General features: G+C 39.7%; 1 protein-coding gene across 3 annotated transcripts in view; it reads right to left on the bottom strand.

The window, feature by feature from the left end:
- SNTG1 (syntrophin gamma 1) overlaps positions 1-23,228 on the bottom strand; it is a 325,066-nt gene extending 301,838 nt beyond the window's left edge. For all 3 annotated transcript variants that reach the window (XM_069005956.1, XM_069005958.1, XM_069005959.1), the window contains exon 1: positions 23,137-23,228. The gene's annotated coding sequence lies outside the window, so the exon portion shown is untranslated. The remainder of the gene's footprint in view (positions 1-23,136) is intronic.
- Between the last annotated feature and the right edge of the window lie 461 nt (positions 23,229-23,689).

Raw genomic sequence — 23,689 nt, 5'->3', positions numbered from 1 at the left:
ACAAATTTTCAACCAACACAAAAAATATCTTGAGGTTTTGAAATGAGCATGAAAGGTAATTTTTATTTCTTTTCAAAGTGTTACAGTGAAAGAAAGTTAAGTTTCTTTTAATATTTGTGTACTTTCTGGTGCTGTACCCAAATGAATAGTGATCATGTTCAAGCAAAGGATCAAAAATCAAAGCAATAAATGCTTTAACAGAACACTCTCTACCCTTTCCCTATGGAAACATTATTGAAAACAAATAGGAATGTATATAATTTCAAGGTTTATTCATAATGCTGGGCTTCAAAGCTTAAAAAGCCCCAAACTCACAATGCTGTGGAAAATACAAGTACGCTATTATCTTATTAGGAAGACTGATTTGGAAACTGGTATGCAGTAGTAATTTTCTTGTTGAGCACGCATGATTTATGTGCACAGAGAATCTGTCTCTTGTGATTACTGGAATGTGGTCCCACAAGATGCCAGAGACACTGTGTTTTGCTCCATGGGCTTCTTGTGGTGTGGAGATGAACCGGGTTTGATCCACACCACAAACCGTGCAGAGCGATGCTGTGCAAACGTGGATATCTGAGCAAAAAACCTGGGAACTTATTCTTGGCTGTGAATACAAACAGAATGAGGAACTTCAACAATCCTACCTGTAAACTGGACTAATAAACTAATTCTTCCAGAAGGAAAATTCTGGGATCTGAAGATAGTCAAATTAAGCCATCTGGCATAGAAACAGAGGAAAATTATGAACCTATAAAAGGCTTGAGAGAAGTGGGGGGTATACTGGTTTGGTTTGGGTTGGGTTTTTTTGCCTTAAGATACATCTTCTGCTGGCATTAATTGCTAAAAAGAGTGGACATTTTATAAAGAGCTCTGTTTATTAATATTGGCAGGATTTTCTGCATTGGCAGCTGTTGTACCTCCCTCAGTGTTACTCCTAGCATTTCTTTCTTTGCACTGTCACCACTGAATGTTGAAGGAAAAATCTTAGAAGTGGACAGGTGTGGTGATCAGTTTCAGTGAGCAACCAGGAAGAGACTGCTCATGGAAGAATGAGGTTTGTCTGAAACACAAGACGCAGAATGTGGTTTCTCTGCAGGAACAGGAATGGCATCCTGTGACAAGGCATGCACAGGAGAACTACAGATGGCTAAGCTGGGTAAAACTTTTGCAAAAATGACAATAAAACATATTTTGTTTAAAAATGGAGTATGGTTGCCAAGATATAGGTATACATTTAAGAGGAAAACCAGAAATACAAAACACATAAGAGTGTGTCCAGATACAGAGTTTTTATGTTGAGAAAGAAACCTCTTGGTATGATAAAACATACATGCAGGAAAAATAATTTCAACATTTCATTTCATTCGTGAAGTTATCTGAGTTTCCAGAAGCTGCAGACATTCTGCTTACATTCCGCTTTGTCGTTGTCAAACCTAACACAGTATCCATTTTTTAAAAGTCTCTATTTTTCAAAGGTGCTTTACCTTATCTTCTATGCTAGACAAACTGACACATCACAAAACACTCTGTCACAAAGGACAAGCAGGAACACTTCTTGAACAGGTCTTGGGCACATTTTCCCTGGCTGAGCAGTGCATTCAGAAATCCACCCTGGTTTTGCACTCTGTGAGCAGAGGAAGAACTTGGGAGAGGGAGTTTGAAGACAACACACTAAGGAGATCCGGAAAGGCAGACCAATGAAAACTGCCTGGGTCAAATTACCACTCTGCAGATGCCCAGTACAGCAAGTAAAAGAGCAGTGGTATTACTAAGGCAGCAGAGCTTGGTTTAGTGCTTCAACAGCTCACTGCTGAGCTTATCAGTGTCAACCAGATCATCCATGATCTTATGCTACATCCAGGCAAGGTTGTAATTCCACTCAGTGTTGGAATTCCAGAGGACTTTCCAGGATAAAGCTATGAGGTGTTACCTTAACTTATGCATTCACTCACTGGCTAGTATGGGGAGGAGAATCTATTTTAATCTCTGCTGGCTGCCGTGATGTGTCATTGCCACCAGTACAGCACGACAGCACCCTGAGAGGCAGCAAATGACACTCCTCTTAGTGAAGGGATAAACTGCTACTTCAAAAGCAAAGTATCTGAGAATAAGGGCCAACCTGACACCCAGGCTGCCCTAGTTTAAAACCTCTCTTAAGAATAACAGTAATTCCTGTGCAGACAGCTCTCTGCAGACACAAGACAGCTCAAGAGCCATTCAGCATGCTCATCACCAGTACCGTGGTATACATCACAACAGACAACTTTGATTCAGTTTAATGAATGCAATGTTAAACCACATATTTCATCAGGTGTGAATTAGGTGCAGAATCAACTTGTTTTTTCCTTTTAGCTCTAAAACCAGGGAACACAGCAATTCCAAAAGCCTGATCTTGATGAAATCAAACCACAGACTGAAAATTCAATTAAAGAGTCGGATTAAAAAGAAAAAAATAAGGCAACAATTGTTATTGATGTGTATTATATGTAAAGACAGAGTAATGTAAAGGTGGTTGGGAGGACAATTTGCCTCTTTGTCACTCTGCAGAATGTGAATTTCTATTTGCAACATGGAAATAAATTATCCCAAAATATCTCTCAGATAAATCACAACTTACTCTTTTCACATTGCTTTGTAGAAACCAAAATAACTGTGAAAATGTTCAAAGCAACTGATAAGAGATTCACAATACCTTTAAAATAGGCTGTAGGGAGTTCTGATTGAGACATTGAAGTATCAGGGACAAACATGAAACACGTTACACTGCATAGTCTTTGTAACAAACTGAGCTTCCAGACAGCTTCAGTGGTAACCTCCCTCACCGACTCTGCACTCCAGCTCTTTCATGCTGACTTCACAACTTAAGGCTTCCTAACATTTCATCTGAGCTGATTCAACTTTAAGTAGCTGGGATTCAAATCTCTTTTACTGAAAAACATGTAAGAGTGGAATGAACCCACTGATACAATATCAAATCTGTCTCTTGGTTCATTTTTGTTCCCGGACATAAGATAAATATTTTGTGAAAGATCATAAATTGTCAAGATGAACATCCGAAAGAAGCCAAACTTTCATTGCATTTTCTCTGCTAATAAATTATTTAAAAGAACAGAATGTCAAATAGTACACAAAAAGACATTAGACAACTTATCATCTGTGCTTCAGTTGGGTTGACAAGCAGTTTCGAAAGGACCACTTACAGTATAACCAAGGAAATATGGAGAATAAGATTAGAGCACAAGAAAGGAACTGTTAATTGGGAGTTAAGAATAATATTAGCTTAGTGTATGAAGGGACCACATGACTTCCACTAATTTATGCCGTAACACTGTCCCTTAAGCAATTATTGGTGCATATGAATGGATGTGGGATTAAGTCCTTACGTTCAGCTGCACTGGTGAGGAAGGAAGCCAGGCAGGCAGCAGTGAAGTTAGGACCAGTGATGTGCCCCGACACTTCCCAGCTGTGCTCAAGCTGGCTGGTTGTGGAGGGAGGCACAGCCAGCAGAGCCACTGCCGGCACGAACAGCCTGGCACCAGCAGTGTCCCCAACACAGCTCCCACCAGATGGTTTCCCTCTCATTCCCCTGGTGTGCCCAGGAAGGCAGCAGGGCAGTGGCAGCACAAGCTACTCTCCTGGTGCAGCTGCTCATGCCACCTGCAAACTCAGAGTAACACAGCCATCACCACCACCTCTGCCACATGCCAGCCCCTTCCTAAAATACTGCCTTTCTAGTGTCAGCTCTACTTCTCACTTCCTTTATCACACAACACTTTTTCTGACCCTTTGTGACTACATAAGTCAAGAAGATCAAATCAGTAAAAAAAGGATTGTAATTAAGGAAACTGAAAAAATAGGGCTGAAGCCCTTCTTGGGGACATATTGCAAGAGAATGTAAAATAAAAACAACAAAAAATAACCCGTTTTTAATGCCCACAAGCACCTTATATGCAGAGATTTAATGTTTATCAAAGCAGAAGATCTGTAGGGGAAAACCATGTGGTCACTAGCTGTGGCAAGGAGAATTTCTTCCACAGTGCTGTCCAAAGTGTACTAAGGCCTATCACTTCAAGTTTCACTTTTCATTAAGCAAATGGAAGTCCATCTCTGTCATTAAAAAAAAAAAAAAATTATGAAGAGCTTACTAAGGCTGCAGGCAATAAAAGAAGACTTTCCTGGATGGCAGCATTCTCTCAGTGTGCCAGAAAAATCCTTGCCAGGAATCACAAAGTTCACCAGATGTTCACAACAAAGGAGAAGAAACAGGAACTATGATCAAGGGAGTCTCTCCAGGGTGGAAGGCCATCCATCATACATGAGTTGCTACTATTCATTGTCTCTTCTTTTTTTTTCTTTTTCACCCATACTCATAGTGCCCACTACACGTAATTTTTTACTGTCTGAGTAGTTCTATATTGCAGTCTGGTCAGGCTGAAAACAGCCATTTAACAATCTTTGATGAGATTAAGCTCTTCAATGAGCTTGGTTGCTCACTATTTCACAGTTACATCTACAAAAACACATCTGAAACACTGCCATACCATGACATACCAAAGAACCTCTTTTCAGCCATGACCATTTCCATGACTGCAAACATCCAAGAAAAAAACCCAAATTGAATGAAAGGAGAGAAACAATGTTAAGTTTCAAAAAATGAGTAAAGGAAGAAAAATAAGTAAATAAAACCAATTACACCAGAAACACTAAAGAAGATTTAGGCAAAAAAATAGTAAGATACCTATGGAAGAGGTGAGAAAAGCATGAATTGCTTTGATAGTATAAAAAATAAAGAGAAGTAAGAAGGTTGAGATAGTCTTTAAGTTGTATATGAACAGTGTGTTTGCAAAGATAGGTAAGTATAGGTAAACTAGGTATTGTTGAGTAAAATAAAATCACCATCACAAGAGGAAAAATGAATGACTCAAAATGATGACACTTTAAGCATTACTAGAATTTAAAAAATAACCTTTTTCTTTAACAAATATGGTCAATTATAATGTAAGTACTCCAGGACATCTGAAACTAATCAGGAATAATTGCCTGTGCTGGTAAGATTCCAGTCCAGAAAGTAGTGGTCAGGTGGAAGAACCCTTTCAGAGTTTAGCACTAAGAGTGCAAGTTCCGTTTTCACTACAGGATGCAAATTCAGCCCAACCATACTACTTGTTCCAGTATTTGAGGTGGTATTTCCATACTTAAGGCTTCATTCTTCAATTACAGAAGCTTACTCAACCTCATCGGTCATGAGATCTATCAAGAATATATTTTATTAGTCCCTATATGGAAACTGACAGCAGGGATAGAACAGATTATGACTTCTTGAAAGGCTGAACCAGATTATCTTTCAAGGTTGCTCCTAACCTTCCATGATTCTGTGATGCTCTGTTCTGTATGCAGTTCTGATTGTTCTCAGATCCTAATGGTCCATAGCACAGAGCAGCACATCTGACATTATGAGCACAAACTGGGCAGCAGAGTACAAAGTACCACTACTCCTGTGTGATATCCTAGTGCCACTTAATAAAGGCATAGTTTTCTGTATTAATTAATGGTCAGAAAGTCGTAAGAGGAATCCTAATAAATGCCTCCAGCTGAGGACAGAAATCAAACAGAAAGGTTTTGATCAACCTTAATCTGTTTTACTGTGGATTTTTTTTTAAATTACCAAGATCAATATTGCTCATTTTCATATTTGAATTTCAGCTGTTTTACACTCTAAGCCAGAATTCACAGAATAAATCTGTATTTTCCAAAAAGGTAATTACCCACACCAACCAATGAATGCTCATTATAGTTAAAGATGGAACAATATGCTTGCTTGGTAAAAATGTGCTTTGTTTTCTTTTCAAAAAAAAAATAAATTCCCTAATAATTGCAAAGAAAAGGAAGAGGGTAAAACTGTTACTAAAGTTAATGCAGTTATAATTCAATTTAGTCTTAGCCATCGGCATAAGTGTTAATTCTATCCTCTTATTCATAAAGCTACCACTGGAAATTCTATCACAGCACATTATACACTCCCTGTAGCAGTGCTCTTGGCTTCAGACCCAATGAACTCAGTTTATCTGTTTTCATTGAGTTCCAAATTTATTAGGCATACCTCACTATTTTCATTTGTGATATAAACTTGTCTGACTGGTTTCCCACCTCTAGAGCAGTGATTTGTCAACCTTTAGTAAATGAAAGTTGCTTTAGCATAGCAATTCTCTGCTTGGTTGATACCACCAGATAAAGTCTCTTTTTTTTTTTTTTTTTTTGGGTCTAGTTGAACATAAAACACCCTGAGTATACTGAACGTAAAGCACACATCCACTAGAAGAGGATGAAAAATGTAAGAAAAATAAACGATATAATCAGCAAACCAGGTTACTCATGTGAAGACATAAAAGAGATGTAAATCCACCACTGTGTTTCAGTACTGAACATGAATTTTAACAAAGTCTTCTTGCTAAAAAAATTTATTTTTAAAATTACATGGATGTGCTTACAAGATTTTCTGCACACTGATCCTGCTGTTTGTTCAGAACTAGCCTTCCAGATTAGCAGTCTTAGAATGCATGAAAAGAGTGCATGTGACCACATTCCTCACCTCATTCTGCTACAGACTTGCATTCAGTTTTTACACAGCACTTAAACAGCCAAGGTGAATTACGTATCTGTCAGATTTCTCTTTTGCCTTTACCCCAGCCTTAGGATATATCAAGGTATTTCCCTTCTTTGTAGGATATGAAAAGCCTCTGAAGCATATACTACACTGACACAGATGGTTTTGCACTTCCAAAAATGCCTGTGAACAAATGTTTTTCAGTAGTCCCAAGTCCAATTCAGCATAAAGCTCACCATTTCCTGGGGATCCATAGCATGAGTGCACTAATATTTTGCCAGGAGCAAAATTTTACTAGAATTTATCACTGTGAAATTTAAGTCTTTTTATAGAAAATACAGTCAGCTAGACAAAAACATTTCACACCTTTCATTTGAACAGAAACAAACAGAAGCATTAAGCCAGTTTACAAATTGTGCCAATTTTGCCAGCAATGAGATGTTTTTCCCTCACTTCTACAGGCAATTTGTTTAACACAGTTAAAAAATGCAGGTCTGAATGCTACATTCAATTTTCAAGAGCGCTGCACAGATATGGGAAGATCTGAGTCACTCTAGGAACTTCTGCTCCCCAAAAACCAGGGGGAACAAATAAACTTTGTTATAAAGTTCCTTGGAGGGTTAGGTATCACCAAAAAAAAAAAAAAAAGGCAGAGAAAACCAAACCCAAACAATAAAAACTTTTTAGTGAAAAGAAATTTCAATTCCAATCAGTAAGTAAAATTATTCAAAGTACAATCCCCTGTTACTGCCACAGGAATCAGAGAGTACAAAGCAACTCTTCTTTTTGTGAGAGAGAAATGTTTACTATTCTTTCAAAGACTGGAAATCTGGCATGAGAAAGAGACATATGTCATAGGAAAACAAAAAGTTAAAATGGTAATAAATATTTAAACACAAATAGGGGTTCTGGAATTTATCCCTGTGCATTTGAATCAGTTTGCAGGGCTCCCGTGTGCCTTTGGACATTTTGTTGGGCAGCTCTTGGCTCATAGCTTTCTAAGATCTAATTTGCTTTAATCTTTGTGATTGAATAGTGATGAACTGCAGAGCCTGGAACTATGCAGCAGAAGTCTTTCATCCATCCATCCAGTTTCTTTGCAAAATGCCTTCTGCCACTGATCACTGTTTCTCTTAGCCCATTTGTTGAACACTAAAGTAAATTTCACAGTCCCCCAGTCATAATTTAAAAAGTACTCAGACAAATTAATGGAAGTCTGTGTCTCACATCCCCATCTATGTTAATGAACTGCCTTTCCCAGTTGTATCATAATTACCAATTTGGCCAAAATAAGCTTTAACTAGGACTCACAATACGTTTTCTATAAACACACAATTGAATTCTGAAATACAACACAGTAGGCCAAACATCCAGGGAGTAACAGAAAACCAAAGGACATGTTGGCATAGAGGTGATTGGTTTTTTGCCTAGGAAAATGAAGTTTCTGTTACCATGCTGCATATACATGCCCACATAAGGGTGAAGGGTGGGGAACACTTGCATGTCTGAAGCCTTTATGTGTCTGCAGCCTCTTCCCATACTCAATTGCAGCAAAATGTGTCCCACAAGGAGCTGTACTGACAATAAAAGTTCATAAAGGTTTTGTGCAAACACATAGCTGGATACCACAGTCTCCATTATTAATCCAACTGGCAATTAACACATCCACCAGGGATGTCAGCTTTTATTCTTGATAGGTAACCTACCACCTCAAAGTAAAGCAGAGAAAAATCTTTCCTAATGGGCATCTGTTGTATACAAGGATAGCAAAACATAAATTGTAAGTGGTTCAATGTCTCCTATCAGCAATTAATACATTTGCTTGCTGATTCATCTTACAGAATGAGTAGCTGTCGAGGTGCTGTGGGAGAGACAATCACTATGGACAGCTCTCCTCTCTCCATTTTAAAGGGATAACTCTCTTAGACTGTTAGTACTATGCTATTTACACAGTACTTTCTATATACTACATGCATATGCCTCATCCATTAGAGGACTTGCCAGAACATGAGTATTTAGTAAGATGGTGAAGTCATCTTAGCCCCTTCTGGTTTCCTATCAAAGCATCTGACTCTTACTAGTAAGCATTTCATTTCTGTAATCTAGTATAATTCCATCTAAATCTCAATCTCATGTCTCAACAACAACCAAAAACAAAATAAAAAAAAAAAGCCCAAACAAAACAACACTACAGCTGCAAATAACAGCAAAGCAGGAATTCAGGAGTTTATGTTGCACAAGTGTGTGTGATCTCAAAGTCTATGTTCTGGCCAACGCTAAAGCCAGAGACCTGTGCTACCATAAGCCTGCCTAGAGAAAAGTTAAGCAAATGGTAATAACTGGTTTGACAGTGTTTTCTAGCTGGCTTTATACTAGGTTATCTTTCCACTTTCATTACAATTATTTCTGTATCTCAGTGTTAATTATTGTGATAACAGGAAAAATGTAATGTCATAACAAATTCACATACAGATTTGCCCATTTGCCCACATGGCAGTTTTGAAATTAAATAGTAATGTAGGAGAAGATTTTTTATTTTAAGTCAGAATTTGAGAAGCAGCATGGGCTACTTTCCTATCTGTTCAGCTGTTCTTTTAAATACAAACAAAAATGCAATTTATTTTGGGAATTTATAGCTCTCTAAATAATAGTCCACTATTTCCTTTTACAGTACTGTAGTAGAAAAATAAAATATTTATTTAGCAGTTGTGGCTCTTTTCACAGAAAGAATGGATGCAGAGAGATTCCTTCAAGTGTTTATTATACTACACGAATTCTAAGACTTCCAAGTGTTATTCCTTACAATGTATCAGTTAAGACAGAGACTGGAAAATGAGCAAATATGACTTTATAATAAATTTAATTGATGTCAAGAATAGATGTAGGCAAATCCATTTTAAAAGCTCCTACAATAAATCAAATTATTGTCCAGGTTTGTGTAATGGTCTTCCAAAAACAAATACTACAGAGAAAGTAGTGACCGAGTATACAAAAATTTGCTATGAGATCATGAAAAATATTCTGAGAAACCAAAATCGCATGTAAATCAATATCTAACACACTATATGCATCCACTGTCTCTAACTACTGGAAATAAACCTTTATGTAACCATTCATTAATGATGTCTCAAAGTACTAACCCATGTGTCCACAAAGTATGAATTTAAGCTAAACGGGATAAATGAACCAAAAGAAATTTCTGCAACTTGCACAAGTCTACGTGATGATCACAGAGTAAATCCAATTCAGAGTTCCAGTTCACTGTTGAGACCCTGCTCTATTCTGTACACTTGACATTGCCAAACTGAAAAAAGTAGGTTTAAATTTAAACCTACGGTTTGAAATTTTCTTAAACTTCAGTAACAAAAATTTTACACAGCAAAAAGCTTGATTAAAATTCTACATTGTAGATAGGACAATCTGAAAAAAATCGTAACAGACCAGTTTAACCACCAGTTGTTCACACAGCTTCTGACCAGCCTACAAACCACACCCACTCACCTCTCTTTAGTTAAGATAGGTTCACCATTCCTTTCTTCCAGCAGTACAGTAGTTTGCTATGTTATTTTTGGATTACACACTCTGAGGAAGAGAGTATGCAGCATAACAAAAGACCAAGATCTGTTTTCCAAGGGAGGAAGCAGGTCAGCTGTGCAGTCATCCAGCTCTGCCCACTCGTTGGAATGCTCATTGCCCACTCCAACATTTCATGATGGTGCCTCAGAGAGGAGCCAGTGAACACCAGAATCCAGGTCTTTTTGGGTCTCCCTATACCACATCTTCACAGTCTGGGGTTCAAGAGCAAGAAGTCTCTTCACTAATTCACTGCGCTTTTTAATTCACTGTACATTCAAACTGATGCGTAATTTCTCTTGATCAAGCTGTTCAATTTTAAGTCCTTTTCCTGTATTTTTAAACTAAACTCTTGACACTTTGAATTTTCAGTTGCTGAACAAATGGAAACTGATCTAAGTCCAAGGACCCTAACACCTATCACTGCCACAACTGCCATCAAATGCTGAAGACTCCTCTGTAAAGAAAACAGGGATGCCTCATCAAGCTGAAAGTAAATTTCCAGGTAATCTGCCTTTATATGTTATGTACTGACTAAAGGCAGATGTCTAAAAACATTCACATCAAGCATCTGCAATTTCACTGAAGAAATGTATATTAAGTAGTTTAAAATTAAGTAATCAAGTGTATTTATTGAAACAAGAAACACTATTTTCATGCCCTGAGCCAGGATATATTAATACACAGCAGTATGCAATCAGTAAATATTATTATTGGATTAACAGGACAAAAATGTGAAAGAAGGAAAAATTTCCATTATTAAAAGAAATAGGCATTAAGATCTCACTGAATTATATAAAGCTATTTCTACAAAACTACTGAAAATCAACCACTGAAAAAAACTTCTCATTTAGTCTTGAAATCAGTTCCAGATGGAAACCATCTGCAAGCATCCTAGTAGAAGTTAAGATGATAACTGAATGCTATAAAGGCAGATTTTCAAGTAGAGCATTTTTACTTTCATAAGGGACCGAAAAACATGTATTCTGGAAATTTCAGGCAATTCAGACAGTGATGGGCCGGTAGTAAGAACAAAAAACCTCAGTAAGCTGCTAAATGCAGTGCCTAATGCTTGGCTTTACTAAACAAAATCCTTGAAAACAAAAGAGAGGTTCAGTTTGATGTGAGGGAGCAAGAACTAGCAGAGGCATGTAACGAGAAGATTTAACAGGCCAGAAAGATGATCCTCACTTGTACTTCTGAGTAGAGTTGAGAAGGGTATGCAAACTGAGAAAGATTATCTGAAAGAAGAGTCAATTCCTGTACAAGCACAGGCCAGTCTCTACTTTATGTAGGTGTAATGGAAGCCACAAGAACATCCAGCCATGTAATGTGGCTGCTCTCATGATTAAAGATGGTTTTATTATAAATTTCCGAATTTCAGGGCTATCAAGGCTGAAAAGCACATGGTGTACCATATTTGACACACATATGATATTTATCTACTACAGACATTTATCTACTCTGAACACATGTATACACACAAATATATGTGTAAAACATACTGTCAAGCTGTAAGCCAGTAAAGGATACAACAGAAATACTGGAGGGGAAATCATAAGTGTGAAGCTCTAAGTAGGAACCATCCTCAGAAGTATCAGAATGAGCTGTTCTCAAATTACCAATTTTGTCTTCGCTTCAGGGAAAAATTGGCTGAAAAGCAAAAATCATGCCTTATGGCTATTTAAAAGAAATATATTCTCTGTATGTATGTATCAGTAACCTGAAATAGACACAAATGCTAATCCTGAACTTTTACAGATGAGTTGGTAAGTCTTTTCTATCATGTCACTTCTATCGTGATGCCACCTTTATCTCAAAGAGGTGCCATCTGTGCTCACTGCTGTACATACAAACAACAAAGAAACATTCCCCACGCACCACTTCTTCCCTGAATGATGTCACTTTATATCATTGTATCACACCATTGAAGGATTATTATGCTGAAGATCTCACAGGCTTCCCAAAAGCAAGTCAGAACTACGAATCTCATAAATAACCATGATTAATCACAAGCTCTCCTGCAAGATACCAACCAAGAAGATGGCCAGGAAAAACCTAATGCATCACCTTCCTGGTGCTGATTGCAAACACAGGAGCTACTGGCATGATGGGCCACAACATGCAACATGGGAGATAGGAAGGGACATAAGTAATGGCTGTGAGGAGAAACAGAGCCCAAGCTTTTTGGGGCGAAACACCCACCCCCAAATGTGGGGTTTGTCACAAGCAACCACCTGCATGTTCACTGACCTGTAGCAGAAATACTGGGTCCAAGCTTTTAGTAGGAGCACTTTACACACTGGGTAGCTACTCAGACAGAAGGGACCATCATACAACTAATTTCACACTTCAGAAGCTGCCTTGAGTATTTCAGCAAATCAAAGGCTTCCCAGACTGATGAAAACTGAGCATGCAGTGGAAAAACATCCTCCCCGTGGCTGAGGAAGAGCTGATTCAGTCACACATCATGCCTGTCCTGCTCTTGCAAAACACCTGCACTCTTCTTCCAAGTAACAGTAGGCAGGCTGCTATGGAGATCAGCAATACAACTGCCATGAGGATTACCCCAAGAACCACTTCTCTGCACAGAGAACAACAGTGTCTCCTTTCCAGCAGCTACAGGACTGAGAAGCCTTCTGATTGTGAGCAGCAATACCCTTCACTTTAGATATCCACTGCATGTAACACACCAAGTTATTTTTATAAATTACTGCTTCATGGATTTTTACTTCCCAATATTTTAGAGTTTTAAATGTCATTCTGAAGATTTGATTTGCAGACTCTAGAGGAACCCTCATCCTAAACTGAAGGCCGCCTAGATATGACTGTCATGGTTTGACACTGGCCAAATTCCAGGCACCCACAAAAGCCGCTCGCTCATCCTCCCCTGCCACAGCTAGGCAGAGGAGAGAGAAAAAAATTAACAAAGGCTTCATGAGTCAAGGTAAGGACCAGGAGAAAACACCCGAAGGGCAAAAGAGGCTCAGCTTAGAGGTACAAAGTGAATTTATTACTAACAGAGTCAGAGAAGGATAATAAGAAGTAAAATAAGCCTTTAGAACACCTTTTCCCCCCAGCCCCTCCCTCCTTCCCACCGACAGTGCAGGGAGACAGGGCATGGGGGTTTGGTCAGTTCATCACCTGAGGATTTTCTTCCACTACTCAGGGAGAGGAGTCCTTCCCCTGTGAGCCTGTGGGGTCCCTCCCATGAACTTCTCCAGTGTGGTTCCAATCTCAAGAACAGCAGTCCTCCCAAAACTGCTGCACCGTGAGTCCCTCCCACAGACAAACAGTCCTCCCAAAACTGCTGTGCTGTGGGTCTCTCTTCCACAGGCTGCAGTCCTCCAAGGACAGGCTGCTCCAGCCTTGAAGCAAGTGCCTTCTCTCTCTCCACCAGGTCTTCCACTGGATCACAGCCTCCTCCAGGCATCCACCTGCTCCAGCGTGGGCACCTCCCCCACGGGCTGTGGGTGGGTCTGTGCATCCCCCGTGGATCCATGGGCTGCAGGGGCACAGCGGCTTCACCATGGTCCTCACCACGGCCTGCAGAGGAATCTGGGCTCCAGCACCTGGAGCACCTCCTCCCCCTCCTTCTCCACTGACCTTGGTGTCACCATGTTGTTTTCCCTCACATGTTCTCACCTCCTCCTCTTCTCTGACTAGAAGAACTGTGTGCCCTTTGTTTTGATTTTCTTCTAAAATATGTCATCACAGAGGTGTTACCAGCCTCTCTCATTGGCCCAATTTTGGCCAGCAGCATGTTCAGAGCCATCAGGGATTGGCTCTGCCAGATACGGTGGAAGCTTCTAGCAGCTTCTCACGGAAACCACCTCTGCGGCCCCCCCCACTACCAAAACCAGGCCAAGCATAATCAACACAATGTGCTATTGGTACATACAGTTATTCCCAATCTAGGACACTCATTATGCTGGATAAAATTGCATAGTCTGAAACTAAAAAGTCAAACACAGCCCCCTAATCTACACCTTGCATGGGCCCCAGAACTGTGAAAACAATTGGCTTGTATTAGAGACCATAATTTTTGTTGTCTAGCATTACACTGTAGTATTTAAAAGAATGTTTTCAGGTTGTTTATCGTGATTTCTAAATACAAGAGTGTATTTCAGATGTGTGGTGTTAAGAAAATCTTCCAAATAAAAGATGGTATTCATGTAATTCAACCTTCTTTTTAAGCTAACAAAAAAGCTTTGACAAACAGATGGGTTTTGACCACAGGTTTTGAACACATAGCAGGACAGTTTATACACTCATAAATACATATTACTACTATGCAGTGTGTGTTTTAAAAATGAAGGACTAGCTTTTCCCACAGTAGCATCTTGAGCTATTTACATGCCATAAACCTGCAGAAAATTACATTTAGCCATAATTGCAGAACTTCAAAGTACTTCACAGTTTTTGTGAGCTTTTGAGCAGAGGTTTTTCCAGGACTTTAAATGCCTCCAGAGAGAGATATCATATGTAGGAAGATCTAAGATACTTTTTGCCATCCAGAAAAGACAATTCTGCTGCCATAAAACAAGGAATGTAAGTAAAGCTTGTATATTGCTTTGTAACTGAAGTAATATTGACACTTGATCCAGGAAAGCAACCTCCTTCTCATCTACTTTCTCTGAAGCAGAATTAGTATTTAGAAGGCACAGAGTCTTATTTTTATATTTTTACAGTTTTCCCTAGAGGTGCTTCCAGCTGTTTTTTCCAGATCTACTTGCTGGAAAGTAAGGTGCTCAGACAACTTTCCTACAGAAATTAGAATTGTGAAATGAGGTTCATAACTCCACAGTCTCCACCAACTTCTGAACACTGTAGAGTCTATTATAAAAACACACATACGTAGGAAGCCAAATTTATCACAGAATTCATCTTAAGACAGAGGTACATGCAGGTCAAAAAGAATGAGAAATTCTGATGATGCCACTTTTGCCTCTCTCCTAACATAAGACAGCACAAGAACCTCAACAGTTTCCTTGCTGCTTCTTGTGCACTTTGAGGCCAACCTCAGATAGCCCAAAAAAACCAGAGCATCTCAACTACAGCCACAGATGTACCTGCAGAAGGGAGCAGTCCATCTAAGGATGCAACTGAACTCCTGTACATGACTTCCTGCTTTAAATATCAGGAATTCATGGAACTTTTGCAGAACAATGATCTGAATACAGCCTTACCCAGACATTTCTCATATGGAAAGGGAATATGTGTCTGGTAGAATTCTTCACAAGTAGCAGGTCTGTATTTCAAGGATGCAATTCTGGAGATTACTGAACAATTGCAGTCTTGGAAAGCACCACTTTCCCCTCAAAAACAAGGACAAAAGCTCTCTCATCAAACATCTTGCTTCTGTCCTTCTGGCAGTTCTCTCTCTGCTTTGTCTAGAAATGCAACTATTCACCTTTTCCTCTTTTCAAGGGTCATATATATCCTTTTTCTATCTCAGCATAAAGAATGAAAAAGCAAACCCACTATATTTTACTGCCTTCTTTCATGTAGTCTGGCTAGATCTTTATGACTCCAGCTACTTGTGATCTCAGGCTCACAGTTCCGCAGCCATCAAAAACCTGTACAGAAGGCATACAGCTGTACACACACAGTGGTCAGTACCATCATTCAGCAGCTAGCAGGGGAAATGTTATGTCTTTTTGTACTCCTGAAACTAAAAGAAAGATGCTGGATAATATTCTTGTAATTTTACAAAAGGGAACTGATGCCCAAATATTTAACTTTTCATTTCCCAAAAATGTTGGGATTTTTTTCCACAAAAAATGCCTTTGCTGCAGTTAGACAAATACAGCTAATATATAATAGTAAAGATTTAACTGAAAAATCAAAAATCAAGTCTCATTTCAAGGAGAAAAAGTCATGGACTCAGTCCTGTAAACACAGGGTTTATAAAGAATTATATATTAATCTCAATAAAGAGTTTTACATAGATAGACAGAAGCACAGCACAAAAAACTACAGAATCTTAAACCTGAGAAAACAATCAATTGGGTATAAGAAGTATCACATGATGGAAAAATGCTTGAGATTAACCTTGAGATTTTCATTTCAGAAAGAAGTATTGTAGCATCATGAAGAGGTTAAAAAAAGTCAGTAAGATGTAAATGAAAGGGCACGTTGTGCAGAAGCATAGTGACAACTGGCAATATCAAATCACTGTTAACAACTGGATTTCTCCATTAATCAAAGCATGCAATGAATACTCTTTGCTCCACCTACCTAAAATCAGAAGGTTTAGGGTTTTTCTAAATTAACAACAAAACTCTGCAAGCATAAATAACATTGAAAACATGGAGAATAATACAATATATAATCACTAATCAGTAAGATCAGCTCTCCCTTTGGAGATTAAATAGGTTATTTAATGTAGTGAAAAGGAAAGCTGATAAATAAAACAGATTAATAAACTGAAATTTAAGGAATTTTAATTAAGACATCCTAAGAGAACAGCCCAGACAGCGTCACAACTGCATAAGACAGTAAGTTGTGAGAAGAAGCGTATGATGAACTATTACTACAAATGCTTAAGAATTAACTAGCTGAAAGACTAATGACACAGTGTAGAAAGAAATTATCTACTTGTGCATTCAATTTTCCAGGAAGGTCCTTTCTTATCTCACTGCGCTAAAATAAAATGAGAGGTGATCATCATCAGATGCTGTCATGATTTCTATACACTCTGCTTGGAACCGCCTCTAGCACAGTTGCAGTATGCTTCCTCCAATAAAACTCCTTCACAAACGTCACTGTTTTTGACAAAAGAAGTTGCTCCAGCTGAAAAAGCAGCAGAGTGGCTATTTCTGCATTTAGGTTAATGGAGTTGCTTAGTTTGGGGACAGGGAGCCCTGCCAGGAACTGCACCCCTGGAAGGGCCCTTTCTTGCCCCATTCATAACGGGTCAACCACGCCAGCTCCTCAGCACTGTAACCCCAGTTTGCTCTTGCATCCATTTCTCCAGTTGATTTTGAAAAGACTACTTCTGTGTTTTACATTTTTATCTTCTACATTTTACCTTTGCATTCTGCGTCCATACAGCTGTTTCATAAAAAAAAAACCCACATAACTCACAGAATGAGAATGAAGGCACTCCAGACATTAAAACCTGTAGAGACACAGGTCTGATGCTGACTTTTACTCAAAACCTACCTTCAGTGAGGAACTCTATACACGTATCAGTGTGTGATTTGTTAGTTGAAAAAAACTGCATCGCACTGACCCGACTCTTACACTGTCACATAAATGTTTGTCGTTTAATAACCAATTAAAACAGTTGTGAGAAGAACTGTTTGCTGCATTCAGGAACATACAGCTGTGATACCAACTGGTAATGGATACCAGTGAGTGACGAAACCTAGAGCTGCAAGACAACTGTAGAGCTGATGATTTCCCCCCCTCTTTTCACTTTAAAAAAATCTGATTAGCATAGATTAGTTCTCAAATCCTGTTTATAATGTATATAAAATTATAGGAGAGAGAGCAGAGTTCTCTTTCAAGCATAATTATAATGACTTTACTTCTTTAGGGGTCAAAAGCAAGTCAAAGAAAATCAATGTCCATTTGTGTTGTTGAAGCTGAAGCATACAGTTCATTATTCACAACTGTTAAAAGAGTCAATCAAAACATTTTGCCATCTAGAGAAACTAGAAAAAGCTGTCTCGCATAATTATGAATGAAGATATATTTAGCATAGCAAATGCAAAACAGCAAAGCATTTTAGAAACAATTCTGTAATTAAGAATCCATGCTTTATATTAAGGCAAATATTAACAGCTACATTAAGTATGAATATCAAATTTTCAAAAGATTTTAAAATATTCCCTAGTTCTTAGTATTATACCTGTTGAAATAAATGACATTTTCACACTAAATTCAATAAAAATAGCAAAATAGTCTTTACACCAAGAAGGAATCAGAGGATATGATTACTATCACTCATGATAGTTGTCATTTGTACAAGACTATGAAATTCCCTTTAGTTTTTGACAGAAAGTGGAAGAAATATAAATGTCATAAACAGCACTCCCATTATCACTTCTTTATGGTTAGCTGTATGTATTTTAAGTAAATTTAACACAAAAAGTGGAGGGGGAAAAGGCATGTGTTTTATTTTATTCAAACAGCCTTTACTCACACTTAAATCTGAGTCTATTTGAATAATTTGACCAAAAGCAATATAAAATTTACTTAAAATGCTATTTTCAACATCTTCAACATGAAACCAAGTACACTGTTCACTATTTGAAAAATCACATTGAGAATGAACAAAAAATAAAATAAAGCCAAACTTTAGAATAATCCGATTAATAAACTGTTCCTCCTCTGATGTTATCTCAGAAGTTCCAAGCAATGAACACTTCAGAAGTGCTTGATGTTTATCAGCTTTAAAAACACACCTTTGAACCAAAATCTCAACCAACTAAGGAATGAACACCCAAATCTAAGAGCAAGGAACAAACTTCATAGAAAAAAATTTGAAGTTCATTCTTGTTCCAGATGATAACCACCTGTGGAACTCAGCAAACAATCAATTGCACCCAAGGCATCTCTGAAGCCGTGAGTTCTTTCACAGACTCAGTATCCATGCAAGTGTTAAAGCAGTAAAACATTGGTGCCTTCACCTCAACCACATTTTACACAGGAATTTCAGTGGCTGTTGAAAAGCACCCTGTGAGCACCAGTGTGGTACTTTCACTCTGTTCCAAGCTTTATTCCACACTGGGAACATCCACTGCCACCATCAGGGCATGACTGTTTCTGCCATGCTCAGTTCCTGGCATGGGGGACCTCCTGCTTTTCACAGTGGAACATACAGCACAGCCTTCCATAAACCATACATTTCTTATCTCTGAAGTGCCTAAGTGGCACAGCAAACTGTGTCCAGCAGTATCATTTATCCATGTTCTGGCCTCATGTGCAAAACCTTAATCCCATTTTTTAGAATACTGATTTATGTTAAAAAAAATACATATATTTGTATATGTAAGTCAAAACTATTACTACTTTCACGTAAGTATCACAGTGAAGAACTTTCATGGTTTTGCCCAACATTACCCAAAATAAACTGGAGAACGAATCATAAAATTAATCTCATCCCAAACACTCTTCTTGATTAGTTTTCCTCTACTCATTACTTTAATAAATTGAAGAGAGCAAGTCCCCAGGAAACAACCCAGCCCTTGGCTGCTGCACCACCAGATTCATCACACAACAGAGCGTTCCACCTCTTTTGGCCAGTTCAAGCTAATTACTGAAGATAAGGCTTAGAGCCCCAAACGACAGTGACAGCCACACCTGAAGTGTGCAGTGGGAAAAAGCTTTGTTTCCGTATCACCTAACTCCTCTCCTTCATAAGGGGTAGACACATCACCTGCTAAATCAATCTCTCAAGACTAAATCAATCTCTCAAGAAGAATAATAATTTCCTCCTTTATTTTCTACGTAAAGATATGTGTGAATTTCCCTCGCTGTGTCTCCACTGCATTCCCTAATGTTGATTATAGCTGAATCTTTGAGACATGACCTGTTTTGAGTTCTGGGTTTTTTGTTTTTTAAATGTATGCTTTCTCTCTTTCCTCTGATCTGCAACAGGAATGCAGAAAATCTAGGTTGGCCACCACAACAGTAAGGCTTTCTGACTCTTCCAGTTATGGCAGATAAAACTCTGAGCAAATACAGAAGTTTGTCTTCACAGTCTGCCACTGTGAGCCAGTGTCACAGCATACCACCAGAGGTGCATGTTGATGTAGCAGACTCCTATTGGGATTCAATCCAACCACATTCAGGCCTCTCTCTGGAAACCTGAACTGAAAGCACAGCCATGTGAAGGGCCAAGAAACATGACACATTAAATCCATTTGATGTTTCTTATCATTCACCACAACTTTTCAGCTTTTTAACAATGAATGCAAGCAGACCTGGTGATGACTTCCAGGAAGAAATATTGACAGCTCAGGCACAAGGACCAGTGCTAAGTTACAAGCATGAAGAAATGGTACTTATTTGAGCACTTCAGAGGGAACTGAGAGCAGACTACAGCTCTCATTTGTTTGTCTTAATATTCAATCTAAGATGAATAAATAGAAATTACATACTCAGCTGGGTTGGGGCTGACTAGAAAAATCATGTTTAACTGTTGGTGTTTTTAATTACGCTTACAGGTTTTTCTGTCAGTTCATGAAAGCTATGCCCAACAAGCCAAAATGTATGTCTGAGCAAACAAAAAAAAAAAACTAGGAAAGAAAAAGAATTCCTGAGGTTACCCTGAAATTACTGAATCAAGGTCAACAATCTTCTCTATTAAAGAGATTTACACAGACTTAAAACAAAAATGCATACTATAAAGTTGAATATAGTGTACTTTGGAAATTTCCAATTTAAAAGATACAAGCCAAGTGGGATACAGAACATTAAACAGGATTCTAGAATAGCCTTACAGTAAAGTGTGTGATGGCCACTCCTGAATTTGTAAAATTAAGAACTACCCGCATTGTAAAATAAAGTATAAATATGCAGCAAGGCTTTCTGACAAGTACCAGGTAAAACATAAAGAAAATGTGTGACGGTAAAGGAGATTGATTAATATCTTAGAAGTGGATGTTTTTAGTGATGTCTTTAAAGACCTCAAGTCTTCCCCTTTCTTTTCAAGTTTCTAACAGAAAAAGCAACATTTCTTTTTTTTCTCTCAGACCTTGTGAAAACTCGGTTCTTTAGCCACGTAAAAGAGGGAAAATCTGACTCTAAGTGAAAGTCTAGAGCACCATGTTCTTTAATTCAGTGATGGGGACCTGCATTAGATTATCTCATCACTATGGGACAAGATACTGAGAAAGCCAAATGATAAATCATTAAATTATGTTTTCTTCCTCTCCAGGCAAAGAGTATAGCATTAATATAGCATTAGAAGGGCTAAAAAGGAAGAGGGTCTTCAATATGCATCAGAAGTGACAAAGCTAATACAATTTTTAAACTCCATTTATTTGTATAATCAGGCACAAGCACTTACTTAATGCTAATTGTGGAAACCTCGAATGTAATACATAGCCCAAATGAATTCCAGATCACTGCATGCTTCAGTGTTTCATGATCTCCTTTGCACATGCCTAGTGAAAGCCTGCCACTCTGCAACAGAGGAAGGAATTACTACAATAGAATCATAGGCAGAGTTTGCCAGAAACTATACTTTTTTTGATATGAGACAGAATAAACTGTGTTTTAAGTAATGGATAGGTTTGCATGCCACTGTCTAGCAGCAGTTATTCTGATTGTGTTTCACAGCATTGTCAGAGAGTCAGAACTATGAATAAACCACAGGAACATTCTCCATAAACTGCACTGAAAGAAATGACACTCCCTTCAACCAGCTTACCCTCAGTAATCTCCATCCACCATTATGGGAAAGGATTAGTTTATCTTTCAGCTATAAACTTTTATTAGTTACATGTTCAGCATACTGACATCCCAACATTTTTTAATCTTATCATGTCAATCTTGCATCTACGTAAAAACATGTATTTCAGTGCATAAAAAGATCTCTTGCTGCTGACAACTCAAAGTGCATTAACCTGGGAATCCTTGAGATTGCCACGCACACCCACACACTTCTTTCAGTAGAGATCTCACTGACTGGAAAAGAAAATATCCCAAACTCAACAGACATTTCACACACAGTGGCATTTCTGCAGAAACACATGTTTCCGACACTGCAACTTTTACTTTCATCACTATTATCAAGTTATTTTCCCAAGTTATTTCCTACACACATAGCATACCCAGTGCCCCTGCTGAAACTACCACATTGACTGAAACTGACTGAGCTCCTAGTGAAACATCAGAGCTTAGCTATAAATCTGTGTAAATACTTTTATTCTGTGCTGCTTTCATGTTAGAATACAACATGCATCAAGGTCACTGTAACAGATTGCAGTTTTCAGGCTCATAGAGAAGACATTGAGGAAATCAGTAAGAGCAAACTTAAAAACAGTGTTTAAGATGTGTCTAAGTGTCTAAACAGATTAAACAGTGTCTAAAGTTCTGCCTTCTCCCAAACCTGCCCAGAATTCACATCTCTATTCTCTGCATTTCAGAGTCAGGTCTTTTCATAGGTACAGGAAGGCAGGCAGCTTAGCTTAAATGCTATCACTGCTGAAAGGTGAACAGAATTCTTTCTTTGCAATGTGACAGGTCTGCTCTGAGCTCTCCGAGTTTTTAGCTAGAGATTACAGCCCCATGGGCCTCTTCCTTTGAAGTGGAGTTCCTCGAGAGCAGAATTAGTCCCCTGCCTACAACCTGTCCTCCATACACTGAAATAAATTATAATCAAGTTTTCGTTTCATTGCCATGTCAAGTATAACAATAAATACCCACAGGCTAAAAGTAAGCAAACAAACAAGGCTGGACAAACAATAACCTCACAGCAAGAGCATTCCAAAGAAAATCACCAGGCAGGGCACAAGAAAGTTAAAGGCATAAAAATCAAAACTCTAGGTTCTCTATCTCAATCCCTAAGTGTGTATGAAAGGCTAACAACGCATCTTGCCTCTCTCCCACAAGAAGCACTGACGGAAAGCAATCAAGGGACTCCTGCAATTTAGTTACAGCCCAGCAAAGAGGAGAAGGCATTTTACATCACGAAATGCCTGTAAGAAGGCATCATCTTTTACAGTTGCAGAAGTGGGAAGCGCTGGGACACGGAGCTTCCTTCCCGGCTATGCACCGGAGCACCGCACCAGCGGGATGCCCGCAGCGGACTCCGGCGGAGTTGGAGCGGGGCTCCGCTGCAATCCCGGCCACCAACCCCCCGCACCTCAACCCCCGAGAACTGCCGCTGGCGTCGCCGACCATCCTGCCTCCGAACTAGGAGCAAGAGACCAGCAGCTGCAAAAAAAAGAAAAAGTCACTCGAGACGAAGGGAACGCAGCGAAAAGGAAGCAAGCGCTTACTTGCCTATACAGCACCGCCGGACAACCTCCTCGCAGCTGCTGAAACGCTGTGCCGCTCGTCCTCCTCCCACCGCTCCCTGCTAGTTCCAAAATAATTCCTCCGGGCGCCGGCACATCCCCGGGCTCAGCCGAGGAGCGCAGGGAGCCCGGCCGCTTCGCCCCCCCGCCCGGTGCCCATGGTGTCAGCCACAGCCCCGGCAACTCGCGCTCCTTCCCGCCGGCGCTGCCTCGGGGCGGGCTGCCGGCTAGCACGGCATCGCACCCCGGCCGCCGCCGCCGGCTCGAACTCCGCCGCCGCGCTGAGGGGCACCGTGGGGCTCCCCGCGCCCTTCCCGGAGACGGAGCGGGGGCGCCGGGCGGGGGCGTGCGGGGAGCAGCGCCGCCCCTCCGCGGCGGTGAGCGGCCAGGCGAGGCGCGGCGAGCCGAGGGGAGGCGAGGGGAGGCGAGGTGGCGCGGCGCCGCCACCGCGGCCGCAGCCAGGCGCGGCGATGCCGGCCCCGCCCGGGACCCCCGCCCGCCCCCCCGCCGCTCCCGGGGCGCTCCGTAACGCCGC

This window comes from Aphelocoma coerulescens, chromosome 2 (assembly GCF_041296385.1).
Source record: "Aphelocoma coerulescens isolate FSJ_1873_10779 chromosome 2, UR_Acoe_1.0, whole genome shotgun sequence".
NCBI lineage: Eukaryota > Metazoa > Chordata > Aves > Passeriformes > Corvidae > Aphelocoma > Aphelocoma coerulescens.
The sequence above is the reverse complement of the archived record's forward strand: the minus strand, read 5'-3'. Positions and strand labels throughout refer to the sequence as shown.